The sequence below is a fragment of the Phaenicophaeus curvirostris genome, chromosome 1, assembly GCF_032191515.1.
Source record: "Phaenicophaeus curvirostris isolate KB17595 chromosome 1, BPBGC_Pcur_1.0, whole genome shotgun sequence".
Lineage (NCBI taxonomy): Eukaryota > Metazoa > Chordata > Aves > Cuculiformes > Cuculidae > Phaenicophaeus > Phaenicophaeus curvirostris.
The window spans coordinates 163,192,979-163,214,013 of record NC_091392.1 but is presented as its reverse complement, the minus strand read 5'-3'; the positions used below and the strand labels follow the sequence as shown (position 1 = coordinate 163,214,013).

The 21,035-nt window shown below is 43.7% G+C and overlaps 1 long non-coding RNA gene across 1 annotated transcript; it reads left to right on the top strand.

Moving 5' to 3' along the window:
- Positions 1-565: 565 nt before the first annotated feature.
- Positions 566-16,113, top strand: LOC138733058 (uncharacterized). Its single transcript, XR_011339365.1, has 3 exons — positions 566-823; positions 2,913-3,063; positions 15,956-16,113. It is a non-coding gene; the product is annotated as an uncharacterized lncRNA (long non-coding RNA).
- Positions 16,114-21,035: the final 4,922 nt, after the last annotated feature.

Below are 21,035 nucleotides of genomic sequence, written 5' to 3'. Positions count from 1 at the left end.
GAATTGGCCGCCGCCGCCCCTCCTGGACGCGGATTGACTCCGGCGCCGCGGCTCGCTATGGGCGGCCTCGCCTTGCCTCGCTCCCCGGCTCCTAAACCGCTGAGCCTCTGCCCACCGCCTCTCCCTAACTCCGATTGGCGCCTCTGCGCAAACCCCGCCTGCCCGCTCAGACCTCGACCGCGGCTGCGCGCCTCCGCCCGCTAGCTGGGCACTGCGAGGCCGTTGCCTGCCGCCGCGTCCCTCGGTTGCTATTGGCTCAGCCGTTGCCCGGGTTCCCGCCCCTGCTCGCTATTGGCTCAGCCGTTGCCTACAGTCCCGCCCCTCGCCCGCTATTGGCTCAGCCGTTGCCTACAGTCCTGCCTCTCGCTCACTGCTGTCTCAACCGTCGCTGCTGTCCCGCCTCTCACTCGCTATTGGCTCAGCCGTTGCGTACAGTCCCGCCCCTCGATCGCTATTGGCTCAGTCCACGGCCGCTGTCCCGCCCCTCATTGGCTGCTTCAGGGTCCCCCCAGAGACTTTGGCCCTTCCCAGGAAGGCCCGAGTGATCCAGGCTGTTCCTCCACCTTGCTTGCTGGTCCAGGACACAGGGTTTTCCTTACCTGACAAGAGTTGATTTGCCTCAGAAGGGGCGGGAGGCACCAAGCCTGACCTCCTGCTTCTGGACCACGTCCAGAGAAAAGCAACAAAGCTCTTTGTGAAGGACCTACAACACGGGTCATATGAGGAGTAGCTGAGGGAACTGGGGCTGTTTAGTCTGGAGAAAAGGAGGCTGAGGGGAGACCTCGTTGCTCTCTGCAGCTCCTGGAAAGGAGGTTGGAGTGAGGTGGGTGCTGGTCTCTTCTCCTTTGGCCATAGGACGAGAGGGAACAGCCTGAAGTTGTGTCAGAGGAGGTTTAAACCAAATATTAGAAAATATTACTTGGCTGAAAGGGTTGTCAAGCACCAGAAGAGGTCGTTCAGGATAGTAGTGGAGTCCCCATCCCTGGAGCTGTTTAAAAGATATGTAGATGTGGCACCTGGGGATATGATTTAGTGGTAGACTTGGTGGTGTTAGGTTAATGCTTGGGACTTGATGATCTTAAAGGACTTTTCTAACCTAAACAGTTGTGTGATTTTCTTGGCACCTGGCTGCCTTACACCTTTTGACAGGTCACCCTGCACACCAGTGCTTTTATGCCATGGCCCCACTATACAGAGTGATAGGCAGCATTTTTTCTTTTTACTAGACTAGTAGGAGAGTGCTAGCTTAGTGAGAAGTAAAAAAAAAAAATAAAAATCGTCTTGCTTATGCAATTTGCCCATAGGTGCCCTGTGGAAGCTAACTGGCTTGCAGAACATTTTAAGGTAAGGCCATTCCTTCCCACTTGCTGCATGTTACTTATTAACTGTGCAGAGCTGCCAGTGTTTGACAGCAGGCCATGGGTGAATGCTTCATTAAAATACGCTTTGAAAAAAAAACCATACTGTGAGGTAGTCTTTAAAATGTAAATTAGTATATATGTAAAAAATTATATCCTGCAATTATAGCTGAAAGATGGCAAAAATGGAGACCTGGAAAGCTCCTGGTAAAAACTGCTATTTGCCATTTTATTCGGATAAAAATGTATTTTAGTTTCAGTATTTGTATCCCCTTTCTGAAAAATGAGACCTTTGAAACAGGGAAGAGGGGACAGGAAATGCAACAGCTTCTCTGTTGTGTCCGCTGAAGTGTGTGCTCAAGTTTGTTCCTGCAAACCGCAAAGTGCTGTGCTTTGTGCACATTGTTTCGCCTTTACTGCGTGTCACCACAAGATAAGAAAACAAAACTGAAGTGTCTTTCTCTGGACGACCGAAGCTGGGAATGCAGGACCTTTTCTCACTACAAATATTAGTCCGCTATTGGCAGTCACACTGTCCACGAAGAATATTAATTATGTACCAGGAATCAAGCCATGATGTAAACACAGTTTATTTGGCAGAAACAGTGCATGTTGTTCTGCACCTAGGGGAGAAATATGGGGGTGGAGAAATCTAGCTCCTCCTGAAATGACTGTATTTGTAAATTAGAATGCTCGCTCATACTAATTACAGGAGCAAAACCAATAATATGGAGGAACAAAACTGCCGTGATGAGGATGCTGTGTGGTCCAAGGCCACCCTCAAAAACAGATTTAGTAATCAGCAAGGAGCCGAGCCTAGTGCAAGACGGAGCATTTTCCTGCCCTCCAGAACACAGCCGGCTCGCTGAGATGAAGTGCACCGTCACATGCCCAAGTAGATCCAGTATTTTAGCACATTGCTAGTTTGGCTTTACTGGTCCTTGTGAGCAGTAACTTAGCAAGGGTTTGCTCATGAGGCACCTGTGCCAATGAGCTGTGGGAATGCTCCATGCTCTAAGCAATTCCTGAAATAGCACAGAAGTGCCTGTTGAGCATGTCCTCAGGATCCCTAATGAAAAGTAGTTTATTATTACAGGAGCTACATTGTACCAGGGATATGAGCAAGGTGCAGATTTATCTGTGCCTGTAAAAGCACTCTTCATAAAATCATGGAACGGTTTGGGTTAGAAGGAACCTTAAAGATCATCCAACTCCCTGCCATGAGCAGGGAGCACTTTCCACTAGATCCAAACTGCCCTTGAACACTTCCAGGGATGGGGCATCCGTGACTTCACTGGGCAAACTGTGCCAGCCCCTCACCACCCTCACAGTAAAAAAAAATCTTCCTAATATCTAATCTAAATCTTCCCTCTTTCAGCTTAAAACCATTCCCCCTCATCCTATCCCTGGAACCCCTGATAAAGAGCCTCCTATCAAAAGCATAGCTTTGCTGAAATCGTTAGTTAGAAATGTTTGTGATATAGCCATGTCTTCCTGCTCCTCATCTCAGTCGACTTGGCTGTCAGTTAAACTTGGTTGTTTGTGTTTTTACAGATGGGTTTTGCTGGTATACAACCGACTGAAAAACTTCTACACCAGACGTGAATGTAGCACACCTGGCTTGAGAATCACCAACAATTGATAATTAAAGAAAACTTGCTGGATAGTTGTGAAATCATAGTACTACCGGAGAAAAGATATCAAGGTAAGAAGTCTTTCAAGAATTTACTACAATCCAAAACAGCTGTAGTTGTGCTTGAAAATACCAATATTTGTGTTTATGCTTGAGCTGAATTTTCTTGGGATGCTCAATAAAATTCCTTTAAACTGTTTTATAGCTACTCAAGGATAGGAAAAAAAGGGTCTCTAAGCACTCAGAAATGTTCTTGCTGCTTTTCATTCTGGAAAAGTTAAAAAAAAAACCCAAAAATTTTAAATATATCCTCTCTGACATGTTGGAAAAGGAAGACATGGACACTAAAGAAACAAACACAGTGTAGATTCTTAAATGTTGGTTTAATGAGATCTAAATTCTCCCTCTGTCTACGAGCTGAAGTCCTTTGTTCTCCAGATTCACTTAAGGAAGCAGACAGTGTTTCTGTGTTGTTCCTCCCAGTGGGTGAAAAGCTCTGTGCTCTCAGGCCTCCAGAGCAGCCCTACTATCATTAGCCTCATATTCTTCTGTAGCTCGTTTGTAGAGCTAGAAAGTTTGCTGAGGTAGCTACACTAGAAGAGCTCGTAAATCCTCCTGGAGAATTAGATCCAATTTAAATTACTTTAATAACGATATATTGCTTATATCAGAACAACAAAGGATGTTTTGCTGTTGAACGTATCTGCAGGTTTTTGCCTGCAAAACTCTACTGATTGGCTAGTGTTGTTATAGTCCTGGTATTGCTTAATCAGCAAAACTTTTAAATATAAACCAGGTCTCGCCATCTGCCAGTCAGATGACTCCTTGTCTGTGTTATGCGGGTCTCACGTAGCTTCCCTCACTTTTATTCACATTTAGAGTTGCACCTTGGTGACCTCTGACCAAATAACCGTAAACTGTTTATAACTGGATTACCTCCTCTTTAGAGGTAAGCACCTAGGTTACTACGAATGTGGAGAGCCTGGGTTTATTCATAAGGTCAAAATGCAGGAAATGGTGAAATTACACGAAAAATTACAGCTTACTTTTCCAGTGTCTGGTGGTGAGCAAGGCCACCACCTATAACATTTCTGTACTTACAAAAATCTGCATATTGTAACTTTTTTGATAGGGCTTGAGTTAGCCTCAGAAATTCTTAAGGCAAACCGGATATATTTAGTAAAAAATAATTTGATAGGTTGATAATTAGGAAAAATTCAAATACTGACATACTGAAAAGTATGTTTAGTATGTCTAGACGAATGCGCTAACCTATATTGCCCTTCAAAGGTTTGCCAGATCATCCCCATGGCTTGTAATTTCTGTAACATTTTCATTGTGATGGGTTCATCTTCACAAGAAGGCAGACAGACCATAAACAGCAACGAGCTGGGATCAAAGGCTGAGGGTAGGCAGGGAAGAAACAGTTGGATCCCCATATTTCTGCCTTTGTCAATCTGCAATAAATACCATGCCATAAAAGACAGATCTCTGAAATGATCCCCCCATGGCATGGGTATGTGGAACTGGATGATCTTTAAGGTCCCTTCCAACCCAAACCTATCCATGATTCTGAAATATTTTGGACAATATTATCCAATCCAATCTTTGCTATGTGGGCATAACATCCAAACATGTGACAGCAGGCTTTTGGGAATCACGTTGTTATTTATAGTGACTCTAACTCTCTGTTCTACCAGTAACAGCCTGACCACAATTGCTAGTTGTCCTGGTGCTAAAGACATGCTGAGTTCCTATAAAGGTTTGTGTAATCTTTTGAAATGCCATGTTGTCGGAGCTAGATGGTTACTGGTACCTGAGCTTACATGCCACTGACTGACCTTCTGAAATGACATCTCGGTGAGTGTTGGGAGACTGGAGGACTCAAACCCTGGATTATTTTAGCCTGGTGCTTCTGTGTCAGCTGGGAAGGGGCTCTCTATCAGGGAATGCGATGGTAGGGTGAGGAGGAATGATTTTAAGCTGAAAGAGGGGGCTTTAGATGAGATATTAGGAAGAAAATCTTTACTGTGGTGGTGGTGAGGCACTGGAACAGGTTGCTCAGAGAAGTGGTGGATGTCCCATCCCTGGAGGTGTTCAAGGCCTGGTTGAACAGGCTTTGAGGAACCTGATCCAGTGGGAGGTGTCCTTGCCCACAGCAGGGGCTTGAAGCTGGATGATCTTTAAGGTCCCTTCCAACCCAAACCATTCTCTGATCTTCACCTACCCAGGCAGTTGTTTATTCCTGTTCTGTGTTACCTGTGCCTGGATGACATTTTACTGGGCGAAGTTCTGCGTTGCTACAGAAACTCTCTGCAGATCCACTCGATCAAACAAGTCTCTAGTGGCGGGACCTGTACTTACAGCAGGAACATAAATAATTCACATTTTTGCTGGCCTTCTCTGTGCCTTTCCTACGAGCAGATTGGCGGCTCAAAGGAAAGTAGCCATGATTAGCTGGAACTCATGCCTGAGAGTCACACATGTTTACTCCAGCATACTATATTTTCAAAACATTTTGCTTTGGAGTTTATGTTTCCTTGGAGAGGGGCAAGTCCAGCAACCGGCTCTTTCAGCTGTTTTTCAGAAATATTATGGGAGGGACTCTTCTTAACTAAAATCGCTTTACCAGTTGTCCCTTGCTGCAGTACAGCTACCAAGGAGGAAGCTGGCTTCCTGACTGATAAAGCACACAGTCATGTATCACTATGGAATTAACCTGGAAAAGATCTCCCGGTATTTGGGATTTGCTTGGCCGTTCCTACCAGCAGTAGCAGTGGCCATTAGCCCAGATATCACTGGGTAACCTCGCAACATTTAGGCTCTGTTTATGCGTGGTGCTAGAACTGCTTGTTAAAACTTGTTGTTAAGCTGTTTAACTACTGAAATACCTTTTCTATGCACAAATATAAGAGGATTTCCTCTGCAGGAGTTGTGAACCCTTCTCACTCTGACTTTTCCCATCAGTCAGTATTTAACCCATCCCCCTCTCAACCGTGCTTCTGCTGTTCCAGTCTGGGAATTTGACTTTTCCTTCTGCAGCAATAACATCCACTTTTACAACTGTTTTCAGTAAATATGGGATGGATGGCAACAAATATGGGAATAGTCCGCAGCAGTGCCTAAGTGAGCCAAGTTCTCTCATGACTTTAGCAAGTCAATTGCCCGAGAACCTTGTATGTAAATTCCGTGTAGTGAAATCATCCTTAAATTGTATTTGTGTTTAACATGACTACAAAAAAGCTTCTCATCTTTGCACTAACACTGTAAAAACCAATTGGGGAAAAAAGGCAGTGTAAAATCCAACCTCCAAAAAAAGGAAGATATGTTCTTTAACATGTTTATGGAAGCAGACCTGACTCAGACCTTTGCAGGTGCATGACTCTGTTCTGCCTGTGAATCGCTGATGCATATTTTCAGAGAACACTTAACACAACTGGTTTTGCACCAGCTCCATAGAAGTTTCAGCTGCTTTGCATATGGGACTGTTATATGAGATAAAAACCCTACTGAAGTGGTCATCTGCAGTGCGTTTGTTTTTTTTTTTCCTCTCCAAGTGGCTTCTTAGCTATACAAGGATTTTTTATTGGTTTCGTAAGACCTTTTTCAGATAAATTTGTGTTACCAACTGCTAATGTCTTTAATACCTACTGCAGAAAAAAAAAAGAAAATATTGAGAAAGGTCTGCAAGAGATTTTTTAAAAAAATATATTAGTGGGGGTTTTGTTTGGTTTGTTTGGGATTTTTTATTAAACGCATAGCTTCATATTTTCTTTAACAAGAGCTCACTATGCCCCAGAAAATGCATGTTTTGACTGTGAGATGCAAAGTAGTTTTCCCTGCAGTCAGTAGATAACATGGGTGGTGATCTTTCTAGTTCTTCAGTTAGATTAGAAGGAAGCTCCGTGCATTTAACTTGATAGTGTTCCTCCAGGCAGTTTTCTGGGAAGAAACATTGTGATTCTTGGCTAAAAATCTCTTCTCATTTGCCTAGAAGTGCCAGTTTTGGGGATTCAGCTTACATTACTAGACCAATGATAGCTTATTATTGTGGTGAAAAATCTTCCTGTTTGTAGTATATCACAAAACTCTTTCAGCATTTCTCTTGAGGAGAGCAAATCTGGTCTCAACATGGTTTTTAAACTCTTACTTAACGCAGCTGTGTGGCAGCAACGTTAACACTTGCAGAATCTTGAGTAGAGGCCAAAACAGGCACCCTCTCTTTTCCCACTCCCGTGCTGGATGGCTCATACTGCTGTGCGTCTCCCTGCCAACACATCTTTCCCCTCTCTAATTTTCAGTTTGGAAAAGAAAGCCCACACATGGGTCAGAAAACAGTTATTTTTGCAGTGACCTGTGTTTGTGTGGTCATTAAATAAAATTGTTGCTACCTCAACTGCAGAAATCCTTATCCCACCCTGGAAAGTCCTCCTGTATAAAAGAATGTAAAAAATAAAAAGACCCATAGCAGGCGGGACTCTGCAGCCAGTTACACCCTGAGTAACCATACTGAATGTGGGGACACTGCAGCATTATTGGTACATTGTCTCTTGTTATCCAGAATAGGCTCTTTCCCGCTTCTTCAAACAGGATTTTCCTGTTACTGTGTGTGGGCTGGAAGGCTTAACTACAGTCTGACTCTTCGTACTGCTATGATTGCTTCCCAGGAATCTTATTGAGGCATAAACCTGCTTGGGAGAGCAGCAGCAGGGCTCTGGGAACGCAGCCCTTCTAGGAGACAGCCGGCATTATCACATACATAACACCCAAGCGATCAACTGCCCCCCTCAGCCCTTTACAGTAAGGAACAGGTTTTAACTTAAGCCTGGTTTGTATCTTGTAAGAAGATTAAAAGAATTAAAGAGAAACCAAGTGACCCAGTTAGTCAATTTAATATTAAGCATATGACCCATAGATTCATCTTATTAAGAGCCAGAATAAGCAGAAGGACATGAATATGCACCTTTTACGTTGCTCTTGAGGACTTGCAAGCTGGAATGTCCTGCCTGCATCTATCTCCAGAGGATCCCCAAAGCTTTGTAGTTGCATACACGTGCCACCATCCACAGTTCTTGGAAAAAAATCATCCTGTTTTGGTTGTAGCAGAGTAATTAATTCAGTATATGAACAGGAAACCTACCGTGGCTGTGCTGCAAAGGTTTTGAGGAGGTGGGGAGTGCCTGGGGGAGGGGTGGGATGGAGCATCCAGGAAGACATTATTGCAGTACTTAAAGGGGGCCTACGGGAAAGCTGGGGAGGGGCTCTATCTTTTGATAATAAAGATTGCTGTGTGGATTGCTGGTGAGGAAGAGGATCTGATATATGGATGAGAAGCTGAGCATGAGCTGGCAATGTGCACTTGCAGACCAGAAAGCCAGCCGTGTCCTCGGCTTCATCTAAAGCTGTGGGGCCAGCAGGGTGAGGCAAGGGATTCTGCTCCTCACTGCTGCTCTCATGAGACCTCACCTGGAGTCCTGCATCCAGTTCTGGAGTCCTCAGCACAGGAAGGACATGGATATTTTGGAGTGAGTCCAGAGGAAGCCACAAAGATGATCTGAGGTCTGGAGCACCTCTCATATGAGGACAGGCTGAGAGAGTTTGGGCTTGTTCAGCTTGGAGAGAAGGCTGCAGGGACATCATATAGCAGCCTTCCAGTGCTTAAAGCAGGCCTACTGGGAAGATGAGGTGAGACTCTTGATCAGGGAGTGCAGGGATAGGACAAGGGAGAATGGTTTTAAGGTGAAAAGAGGGAAGATTTAGATGAGATATTTAGGAAGAAATTTTTTCCTGTAAGGGTGGGGCAGTACTGGCACAGGTGGATGCCCCATCACTGTAGGTGTTCAAGGCCAAGTTGGGTGAGGCTTTGAGCAATGTGATCCAGTGGCAGGTATCCCAACCAATGCCAGGGAGGTTGGAACTGGATGGGATTTAGGGTCTGAGTAGACACTGCTCATCATGTTGGTGCAACGTTGGTACGTTGGTGTAGGGAACATGGAGAGGACATAGAATAGGGCCTTGATTGAGTGGCCCTGTGCCTGACAGCATGCTCCCCAAGGCTGCAAGTCATAATGAGAAACACACGATGACTTCTTTACATCCTGGTGGTGCCTGGAGCTCTTGCCTTCCCAGCTAAGCTCCAGGAATGCTGAACTGAAGTGTAATCTTTTTAAGGACTCTGTAGACACTATAGTAAAACAATTCCCTGGCTAACCTAAGTGGGGATGTTTAAAGAAGTATTCACAATGTTCTTCTTCAAGGCCATCATAAAAGTCCTGGACTAATTCCCAAGAGCTTTTTCAATCCATTTGCCTGAGTTGCTAGAAGGCAAAAACCTGCAATTACAGTTTATCTGCACGCCGTAGGAATATACAGCTGCCTAATATCCCTGTGTGCTTGCAGCACCCTCTTTGTCCAAAAAGTACTTACAGTAAATATTTTCAATCATAAACAATCCATAATGAATTACCAAACTGTTCCCTTTACACTGAGAGCACCTGGTAAATTGGAATATAGCGGGAGAATCAGTGTTGGGAGATGTGCCAAGTGAGAGGGGAATCAGGACAGGTTACAAGCCCAGTCATGACCGGTTCTTGCTTTGAGCTCAGTTTATATGAGACAATACCCGTTTAGGGTAGCTTGACATAATTTCAAATACATTTAGACCAGCGGTGGAAGTTGTATATTTTTGTGTCTAACCACTTCACTGTTGTGAAAGGAGACAGACTGTAGCCCCGTAATAAAAGGGACTCTTAATATTCCATATGTATATCTATATGCTCTATATTTTATGTAATTTAGGCTGCAATTTCAGTTAAGTCAATAAAGTAGCAGATTCAAATTATCCAGTCACCAAGCTAATATGGCAGATAACCAGAATGTGTCCATGCCAATGAGGTGGTGAGCTCGTGGAATCATACAAGTTGGAAAAGACCTTTAAGATCATCCACTCCAACTGTCAGCCCAACCCCACCGCGCCTACTATTCTCAAGTATTCTCAAGTGCCATGGCCATGCACATTTTGAACCCCTCCAGGGATGGGGAATCCACCACTTCCCTGGGCAACTACTCTTTAGTAGAGAAATTTTTCCTGATTTCCCGTCTGAGCCACTCCGGCACAACTTGAGACCATTTCCTCTTGACCTATCACTTGTTACTTGGGAGGACTGATGCAGTACACAGCAGTAAGCAGGCACATTAGTAGGTTGCTCAAATAAAATCTTGTGAGGTTCTCTCTGTCTGCTTTTTGTTCATGTTAGTAGAAATTCTAGCTTGTCCTTTTCCCCCTTCCCCCACTGCTGCTTTCATCACATGAATAAGGACACAAGTACCTATTTATTTCACTCACACTATATGAAACACGGCAGAAGTTATATACTAGCACATATATATGCAGAGGTGCAGCAAAAGTGCTTTGTTCAGGCTTTGCATCTGTTATAAAGGGCCCCACGCTGCAAACTTGACAAAGACACAAGAATTTAAAAGGGCAAAAATCTGATTAATACAGCCCAAGAAGTTAGCTGTGCTGAGGTTCTTGTTCCTTTGCCTTGCTTTTTTTATCACTTTTTACCTCTGTACTCAGCTTATGTAAATAGGAATGAGAGAGCAGATTCATGCTTCCAGGCCAAAGTTTACCAGTGAGTTTAAATGCAAATCAATATGTTCTGCAATTCACTCTTGCCTTGTGAGTGTGCAGATGAATACACTGAACAGAGGGCAAGGGGATACCATTTTCAGCAATTAACTAAGGAATTCATATTATAATCCTTCAAGGCACCTCCACATTTTGGAGGTAATAAGCATACATAATGATCTGAGCACTCCAGTGGAGTCAGCACATCTTTGAGGTGGAGCTACCTCCAGTTTCCCCTTGAAACAAATGTCCCAAACCACAAAGCTCTTAACTTCAGAAATCAGATTTGTTAAAGCATAAAGGAATACTTTAAAAAAATAGAGAATGCTTTGTATGAGGCAAAACAGAAACAGGAAGTTTCTAAATTAATTCCTTGTAGGGCAGGTCCTTTTTTTCAAATACTTCTCTCTGTCCCACCCAGTTCTGAAAATGGGTCACCATTAGCTGCACTGAAGAAAGGCTTCTCTTCCACTTCCATGGGTCCAATCATCGCTACAGTGTCCCAGACAAGACGGAGGCAGCCTTCCTCCCTGGTGCCAGCCAACACCCCATGTGTTTTATGATATATAGCGTTCCACGAAACAGGATATATAGTAAAAATGTGCAGGAGGCGTACTGCCCCTGCAGGCTGTAAAAGGAGGCCCCTTGGCTAGACTGCTCTGCTCTGCAGCTGTGGGTGAGATGCTCTACATGATCGCCTGCTTTGTCTTGTTTCCAGCCCACTGTATATCCAGGTAGGTGCTCATTATAGGTGAATGTATCTGGCAGTTGCATGCCTTCGGTTGATTTACATGGGTGAGTGGAGGCATGCTAGCAAATCCACAGTGCGTAAGCATAATTTTAATTTATAAACAGCTACATTCTCAACATGGCAGGACAGATGACTTGTCACAGTCGTTGTTATCAGGGATGTTACAGCCTGTGTAATGTAAGGGATATAGGCAGTGGCTTTGGAGCCAGATATAAGAGGCTGGTGATTTCACACCAGAGCTTCTGCGCACCCTCAGAGCTTGTGACCCAGGTTGCAGTTTGATGAAGTAAACACACCTTGTGTCCCATGTTTGGATTGCATAAAGAGGGTGGGAGCACAAACATGAATCTCACATTAGTTACCTAATTTATTTACAGTTTCACCAGACTGTTTAAAAACAAAGCAATGCTCTATATTTCAGATGATTTAGGCTGCAGTTTCAGTTAAGTGAATAAATTAGCAGATTCATATTATCCAGGTTAAGGTGGCAGATAAACAGAGCGCAGAATGAAAGAAATAATTTTAATTTTTTTTACACTTATCTTAGACTTTAATGAAGGTCTAGTTTTCTTTTAACCAGAAAACCCCAGCTACTATTTAGCTAATAGTTAACATATTGACATAGTTAACATATCACTGGAGGACCCTGTCATTGCTGGGCATAGGTGACTGTTGAATATTAAGTGTATATTTTGGACTAAGGCCAGTTAAATGATCCAAGCAGACAAGAACTACTCGTGCTCAGTTTAACAAAGTACAGTTACACCAATGCCTGTGCCACATCTTTTTTAAATCTCCCTGTTAATACATGTTGGCAGTTTGATGTTGTTCTTTGCCATCACTATGCAACAACGCAGAATCTTTTTGAAGACTGAAAATGTAGATAGATGATGGTTGGATCACCTCCAAGAGTAGATTTCAATTAGCTCTGGCTGTTTCACTGAGAAGAACCTAACAGTGACAGAGTGCTTTCCTTTTTTAGTAACTACAGAAGATACCATTCACCCTCGTTCTCTCTGACTGTGGCTTAACAATCGAGCAGATATGCCCTAACCCAGTAACCCAGATACAGACCCAGATGTAACTCATGCTGTGAAGTTAAAACTTCCTTAAAAATTTTGTTTATTTTGTACTGACACAGTTAACTGGGTTACAGCTACTGGTTTTGTGTGCTGTTGTCACTTTCTGTCAGGGAAATCTTCGCTTTCAATATAGACTGGGGGAATTATGTGATTGTGGAGAAGGACTCGGGGGTACTGATGGATGAAAAGCTAGATGTGAGCCAACAATGTGCGCTTGCAGCCCAGAAAGCCAGCTGTATCCTGGGCTGCAGCCAAAGGGAAGTAACCAGCAGAGCAAGGGAGGGGGTTCTCCCCCGGTCTACTCTGCTCTCATGAAATCTCACCTGGAGTCCTGCATCCAGCTCTGGAGCCCTCAGCACAGGATGGACATAGAGCTGTTGGAGTGGGTTCAGAGTAGGACATAAAGATGATCTGAGGGCTGGAGCACCTCCCATATGAGGACTGTCTGAGAGCTGGGCTTGTTCAGCCTGGAGAAGAGAAAGCTATGGGGAGACATTTTAGCAGCCTTCCAGTACTGAAAGGAGTTTACAGGAAAGATGAGGACAGACTTTTTAACAAGGCCTGTTGTGAAAAGACAAGGAGCATTGTTTTCAAACTAAGGGGAAGTAGATTTAGACAGGATACGAGGAAGAAATTTTTTACAGCTGGGGTGATGAAACACTGGAACAGGTTGTCCAGGGAAGTAGCGGAGGCCTCATCCCTGGAAAGATCCAAGGTCAGGTTGGATGGGGCTCTGAGCAACCTGATCCAGTGAAAGTCCTTGCTCCTGCAGGGGGGGTTGGACTAGGTGAACTGTAAAGGCGGCTTCCAACCCAAAGTATTCTATGATTCTAGGTCAGATCAGCTATCAGTTCCTACATGTATGGTATGTAGGAACTCCATACCATAGATACTTCATAATTCAATGGAAATGTGGTCGCCTGCCCACTCCTAACTGGAACCAAACCTGGATGCTTGGGGATCCACTCGTGCATAGATCCAGTGATAAAAATGGTGGAAGCAGCCTTATGCATGTGTTGCACACATACTCTGAATAAGACATACAGAGAAAAAGTTAAAAATAAAAACTTGAGGCACCTGTTTAATTTCTTAGGATCTGTCTCCTTAAAGTACTCTGGGATTTTACTAAATTGGGCGTTCTTCCATATGGATGAAAAGCAGAATGGGTAAGGCTCTGGGATCAGATAACATAGCCCTGGCTACTGGCTGAGATTGCAAATGCAAGACCTAAACCCACATCAATTTTGTTTCATAAAAATAATTAAAATGTGTACAGCACATATCTCCTTATATCCCTGCTTTTCTTGTCAGCCACTGTCATGTTCTCAGCATTTTTAAAGCCCTCCCAATTTTTATTGTATTGCGTAAGACCTCACAGCTCATCTTGTGAGCTTTTGACCTGAAAAACACATGGCTGTTTGGCATTTCATAAGAACAAATTCCACTCACAGTTAAACAATTAAAGTTTCCTTGTTCCAGTTTTCAAAGGGCATTTTAAAAGCCTCCCATATTCTTCTTTTCATTTGTGAGGGAACAGTCAGGCTTAGGAAGACACTGTGCACTACTGATTTTGGTTGTAGTGTTTCAGGGAAGACTGAGAAGAAGAAGGAGAGAACCTGAAAGAGGGTTGATTTAGATAAGACATTAGGAAGTATTTCTTTCATGTGAGGGTGGTGAGGCAGTGGTTGCCCAGCCAAGTTGTGGATACTCCATCCCTGGAGGTGTGCAAGGCCATGCTGGATGAGGCTTTGAGCAACCTTATCTAGTGGGAGGTGTACTTGCCCATGGCAGGGAGTTGAAGCTGGATGATCCCTTCCAACCCAAACCATTCTAGGATTCTGTGATTCTGTTCATCATTGCTTTAAGTCAGTTTTTGGACTCCTGGCTCCTTGTGTTGTTAGATTTCTGAACAAGAACCTCATTCTGATAGATGCTTAGCATCTCCTCTGCTTTAAGCTTCATCTATGTTTATTAACAAAATGGCATTCTTCATACTTTTGAGTTCTGCGCTGTTTATTTGCCTTGGAAGACTGACATGTCTGGCCTGAGCCACCCTGGCCCATCTGCAGGACAAAGGATGATATTTTTGTGTGCTGTTGTGCCAATATGTGCTTCCTTCGTCACAGAAGCTGCAGCATGTGTTGATTCAGTAGAAGAACAAACCCTGTAATAACTGCAAAGCTTCTAATTATTACAGTACCAGCTGGTTTTAATGTTTGTCTTAGTTCAACTCAATAGAATGACTAGAGTTTAAATAGCATGTACATAGATGTTCTTAGTCTTCTCTCTTTTCCTTGGCTTCTCAGAAGACAAAACATTATCTTAGCACTGCAGCAAGGCAGAGACAAGGCATCTGTAGGAAAGAGTAGGGCTTGTTCTGCTGATAAGATGCTGCAGAAGTAGCCCCTTGTCTGAGCATGCGCTCTCTTAAAATATGTCACAATTTCCTTGTTGATGAATTCCATCCTGTCAATTCCTTCCTTGTGATTTTGGCAGAAAGTTCATCCAAATCAAGTAAGTGGTGGCAAGTCTCTGCTCTAAGAAAGTAAGATCATAAAATCATTAAGGTTGGAAAAGACCTCTAAGCTTATCCAGTCCAACTGTCAGCCCAACACCACTGTACCTACTAAACCACGTCCAGAAGTGCCACATCTACACCTTTTTTTAACACCTCTAGAGAAGGAGACTCCACTACTTCTCTGGGCAGCTACTCTTTCAGTAAAGAAATTTTTCCCAAGATCCAACCTAAACCTCCCCTGGTGTAACTTAAGGCCATTTCCTCTTATCCTATCACTTGTTACCTGGGGAAGAGACCACAATCCACATCACTACAACATCCTTTCAGGTAGTTGTAGAGAGCAATTAAGGTCCTGCCTCAGCTGCCTCTTCTCAAATACACCATGCTCCATCCATATTTGCTTTGTCAAAGTTCTGTGCCTTGGCAACTGTAAATTGTTGGTTGGACTCAGTGATCTTAGAGGTGTTTTCCACCTTAATTATTCTACTTTCTATGATGCATTTCAAACCTGGGAAGATGTTGTTTCTCTTTCTCCATTGATGTCAGCTGGCTTGTTCCAGCTTCTTTCCTTTTTATTTCTAGGTGGTCAATATATAAAAAAGATTTGGTTCTGGGAAGGCGTGATGGCTGTACAACTGGCATATAGACTGTGCATGAGTTCACACCTATGTAAGTTGGGGCCAGTGACAGCCAAGACCAATAGGTGACTTATGACGCTCTCCAAGTGATGAACAGCAATGTGTCCCTGGTAGAAAGAAATTACCAGTACACCTCTGCAGTCTCCAGCTGTTTGTCAGCAAGCCCGTCAGACTGCATAGCCACTGGAAGTGTAGCTCTTTAGCCAAAATGTTACGTTTTCAAAGTTAAACAAAACTAAGAAAGACCATCCAGCTTGCTTTACCTCAGCCCCTGCCATATTCTGTAGAGAAAGGATGAAACACCTAACTGTGCAAAGCTAATGAAAGAATTTACATTGTTTTCAGACACCTACTCCGCATCATCCCTGGAAGGGTCAGATGTCGTACTGCTGAGAGTTCAGTGGTGTGCTCCAAAAGCAGTGGAATAAAACCCCATGGAACAGTGTAGTATCTGCTTTCCATCTGCATCCAGAACTTCTTGGGCCTCCGGACTCATTACACTATGGGAGATGAGTTAGGTGCCCTGGCATGCAGTAAATGCAAGTAATTAATCCCCCAAATCAAGAATTAATTTAAACTGAACTACCCCCAGCTCATGTTTTAGCTATTTATTGTAAATGAGCAGCGATGTAGCCAAAACCTTTTCCCTGGGAAAAGGGGGTAATTCATCAAAAACTGATAAAAGTGGGACTAGCTCAAGTGAAAACTATTGTCCAGAATCATCAATCCAAATCCTGGGGAATAAGTGGCCAAACCAAAGAGCCTGCACGGGGAAGGCTAAAGGGTTAGAGATGACTCAATGTTTCACTGCATCACTACAAACAGGAAGAGGCTATTTCATAAATCATGGGTCATTTACATAACCTGAAAGCCCATGTGGGTACTAACAGGCCATTACAGCAAGGCGGAACACACAAGACTGTCAATGTTATTACCCTCAAGCCAAGCACAAGTGCTGGGCACACTTAAATCCCACAGAAAGCTCTATACAGTCTGGTGTAGACTGGAAACTGTTTCTAAAAAGCCACAGCATATGCTGGTGCCATGAATACAGCCCTGTGTCTGCAGTAACCTTACCTTATGCTCACGATCCCATTCCTCTAATCTCTTAATCATTTTCATGGCATTTCTCTGTGCTCAACTACATCAAACAACTTTCCTGCACCAGGGACATAGTTTTGGAAATTGGTTCAAAAGGCCTGATCCCTGCAGAAGAGGAGGTGTGAATCCTACTCACACATGTTCAATATTGCCTGTATTTTGTGGAAGGGAAGGCCAGAGGTTATCTACTGTTTGTAGCCATGACGGAAGATGCTTCTTCAATCTTTTGCTTGATTTGGTCAGTATGTTTGCTTTATTTCTGCAAGCATAGAGGAACCTTCCCTACTGTAGAAGATACTAAGGCCTCATCTAGATGATACTACGACATCATCAAGGTGTTCAAGATCAGGTTGGATAGGGCTTTGAGCAACGTAAGCCAGTGGAAGGTGTCCCTGCCCATGGCAGGATAGTTAGAACTGGATGATCTTTATGGTCCCTTCCAACCCAAACCATACCATGATTCTGTGATCTGTGCTATACTTCTGAACGTGTTCCAAATGAAGACTGCAAGTACTCAGGGTATTTTTTGTTTAAATTAAAGAACTTGAGACAGGAATTCAGTTTTGAAAACTTAGGTTCCGAGTGGTAAACAAATGGAAATCAATGACAGAAGATTTGTTCAAGCATTTTAGAACTACTTAGATATGTAGAAGAACTTAAATATGTATCAGAACATGATAAATTTTCCATCATTACTTACTGCTACCTTTTATTATTCCGGATAGAGTTCCAGTCAACAACACCCCAAATTGCTTACACTTGTGGAATTCCACTGGTTTCAAAAAAGTTAATGACTGTCTACTAATTACATAAGTAACCATCACACTTTATGCCATTTGGATGTGAAATCAGATCAGTAAAATCTATTGTCTAGAGGTGTTTAAAGATGAGGCAGAGCATTATCCGATATTAGTAACACCAGCCTGTAGGCAGCATGCGTGAGATATATGCCAGCTAGGAGTTCTAACTGTGAGCCAGTCTAACCTTTGCTCGCTCTGTAGTCAACATAAAGGAACAGACATCTCAAGAGACAAATTAGTCTCCCTGTAACACAGGCATGAGAACTGAGCCCAGTCCTGCAAAATACTCACATAATTAGCTGTCTAGTCATTACCTGTTGCACATAGTGGGACTCCATGTGAGAATAATTATGCATGAACAAATGATGTTTAGGATCAAGCTCCTGCTAGCTTGCGTTCTGTAAACTTAGGCTCCTAAATTAGAGTAAAAGGTATTGGATAGATCATCCCTGGGACACATCCAGTCCTCTCTGCAGACTGTAAGGAAAGCCTGAGCATAGACTGGGCATCTGTTCCAATGCCTGAAATTAATTCCACCCCCTAGTAGTGTCTAAAATTTCGGTCTCTAATAAGTGCCAGAACAGTGACAATTTATTCACAGAGTGATCTCTTCCAAATGCTTTGGTCCTTGACTGGAGTAGTTCCCAATCAATAGCAACACTATCTGAAACCTGTCTTCCTAAATTTAATCATCAAGTTTGGTTATTCTCATGTGGAAGAATAATGTCAAAGCAAAACAGAGAGTGAGGAAAAGCTCAAACGAAAATCTTTGCTAAATAATTAATTTCTCATAATTATTGACTAAAGATAAACGGTGGATTAGGAAATAAAGGAAACACTAAGGCCATCGTGCTCAATATTTAGTCTGCAACTTATTTAAACATTAACACAAGGCATGAACGGTCTTAGAGCCACCCTCTGCTGGTAGAGACCCACAAGTACAGCGGATGAGCAACTAGAACAGCCTCTCCAATTTCAAAGCTATCAGGAATCCACACCTCTGATGTGCATTTTGCAGCCCCATGTAGTATTTAGCTACACTTCAGAGGTGCGACCTGAGTAGCAGAGAGCTTTGGAGGCAAAGGGACACAGACCCTCTGGGGTTTTGCAGCAGGCGAAATGCTGTCACTCCCTCACTCCTGCGTGAGCCCAGCTCTAAAATTAAAGCCACAGTCCTAGGAGAGCCTGTGATGGGGTAAAAGGTAGGAAGAGAAGGATGTGTGACTGCTAATGTGATCCATTTTCCTCTTCACTGTTCTGTAGGCAAAACAGCTGGGCTAGTAAACCACAAGCCCTGCCTGAACATGAACTTTATAAGCAAGCACATGCATTCATTTTATTTAAAACAAAACGTAAATCTAATGTACCTGTTTTGAAAATTGGGGCTCCTGTCATGATTTTATTTCTTTAGAAGTAACACAAAGGCATTTTCTGTCTTGGACTTGGAAATGTGAACATATTTAGTGGTGCCAAAAACTGGTTATGAAAATGGTTGAGTTAAAACTGGTACTACAAGAAAGTTCAACAAGTTACTTTTTATCTGCAGATGGCTCCCAACATTTTTATTAAAGTGGGAGTCAGCTACGTTTATAAGTGCATTAAAATAGGAGAAAACCTGTGAAGGTACTGTTAAGCATTTGAATCTTCTCTTTACAATGTTGTCAACTAATTTTCCAAGGGATAATAGTTTTTAGACAGAACGCTGTAGGCATAAGACTGTAAGAAGAACTGAGTTTGCTCAGCCTGCTGACAGGTTTTTGCACTATTGTACTTGAGTGATGACGGGTTGGTTTCCAGCAGTACCATGTTTCTGCATCTTCACTGGCTGTCTGCAAAATGACCCTTCTGTATTCGAGGAATTGGAGGCAATTGGCTATTGAGATCTATTTATCATCACACATCACCAGTTTAGAAAATCAAAGGTGCTACTTTAAATTTTTAAAATACAAAAGTTAAAAAAATAAGACACTTGGCACAGAAAGAGCACTTATCTAGCTTTGAAGTGTCATTTCACCACCAACCCACTGAAGATTCAAGGGGAACCAGAAGATTGTCCCTCAGAGACAAGAGATGCTGAAACAGAGCAACAGCAGCCAGATACTCAAAACAGATGCCCTTCACTGCAAAATATGGGCCTGACAGGTAAATGATTTGCCTGCTTAATGTACCAGGAGAGGACCCAGGTCCTCTGAAGCTTGATCTCAAGAACTCTTTTTGAACTGAATTTGAACATTTGTTGTTCAAGTACTCTTTACTTATCTTCTGTGGATATATGCAACTAATATAAAGCATGAAAAAAAATCCTACTGAAGAATGAATCCTACTGAAGACCCATCTACAAGAAGGGTTGCAGGGAGGACCCAGGAAACTACAGGCTTGTCAGTCTGACCTCAATGCCAGGGAAAGTCATGGAGCAGGTGATCTTGAGTGCTATCATGAAGCACATGCAAGAGAACTGGGTGATCAGGCCCAGTCAACACGGGTTCACAAAAGGCAGGTCTTGCCAAACTAACCTCATCGCCTTCTATGACAAAGTGACTCGGCTGCTGGATGAGGGAAAGGCTGTGGATGTATCTTCCTGGACTTCAGTAAAGCCTTTGACACAGTTTCTCACAGCATTCTGCTTGAGAAACTGTCAGCCTTTGGCCTGGACAGGCGCACACTCTCCTGGGTGGAAAACTGGTTGGATGGCCGAGCCCAGAGAGTGGTGGTAAATGGTGTGAAATCCAGCTGGAGGCCAGTGACAAGTGGGGTTCCCCAGGGCTCAGTGCTGGGTCCAGCCCTGTTCAATGTCTTTATCAATGACCTGGATGAAGGCATCGAGTGCACCCTTAGCAAGTTTGCGGACGACACTAAGCTGGGTGGAAGTGTCGATCTGCTGGAGGGTAGGGAGGCTCTGCAAAGGGATCTGAACAGGCTGGACCGCTGGGCAGAGTCCAATGGCATGAGGTTTAACAACGCCAAATGCCGGGTCCTGCACTTGGGGCACAACAACCCTATGCAGTGCTACAGACTAGGAGAAGTCTGTCTAGAAAGCTGCCTGGAGGACAGGGACCTGGGGGTGTTGGTTGACAGCCGACTGAACATGAGCCAGCAGTGTGCCCAGGTGGCCAAGAAGGCCAATGGCATCTTGGCTTGTATCAGAAATGGCGTGACCAGCAGGTCCAGGGAGGTTATTCTCCCTCTGTACTCGGCACTGGTGAGACCGCTCCTTGAATCCTGTGTTCAGTTCTGGGCCCCTCACCACAAGAAGGATGTTGAGGCTCTGGAGCGAGTCCAGAGAAGAGCAACAAAGCTGGTGAGGGGGCTGGAGAGCAGGTCTTATGAGTAGCGGCTGAGAGAGCTGGGGTTGTTTATCCTGGAGAAGAGGAGGCTGAGGGGAGACCTCATTGCTCTCTACAACTACCTGAAAGGAGGTTGTAGAGAGGAGGGTGCTGGCCTCTTCTCCCAAGTGACAGGGGACAGGACAAGAGGCAATGGCCTCAAGCTCCACCAGGGGAGGTTTAGGCTGGACATTAGGAAAA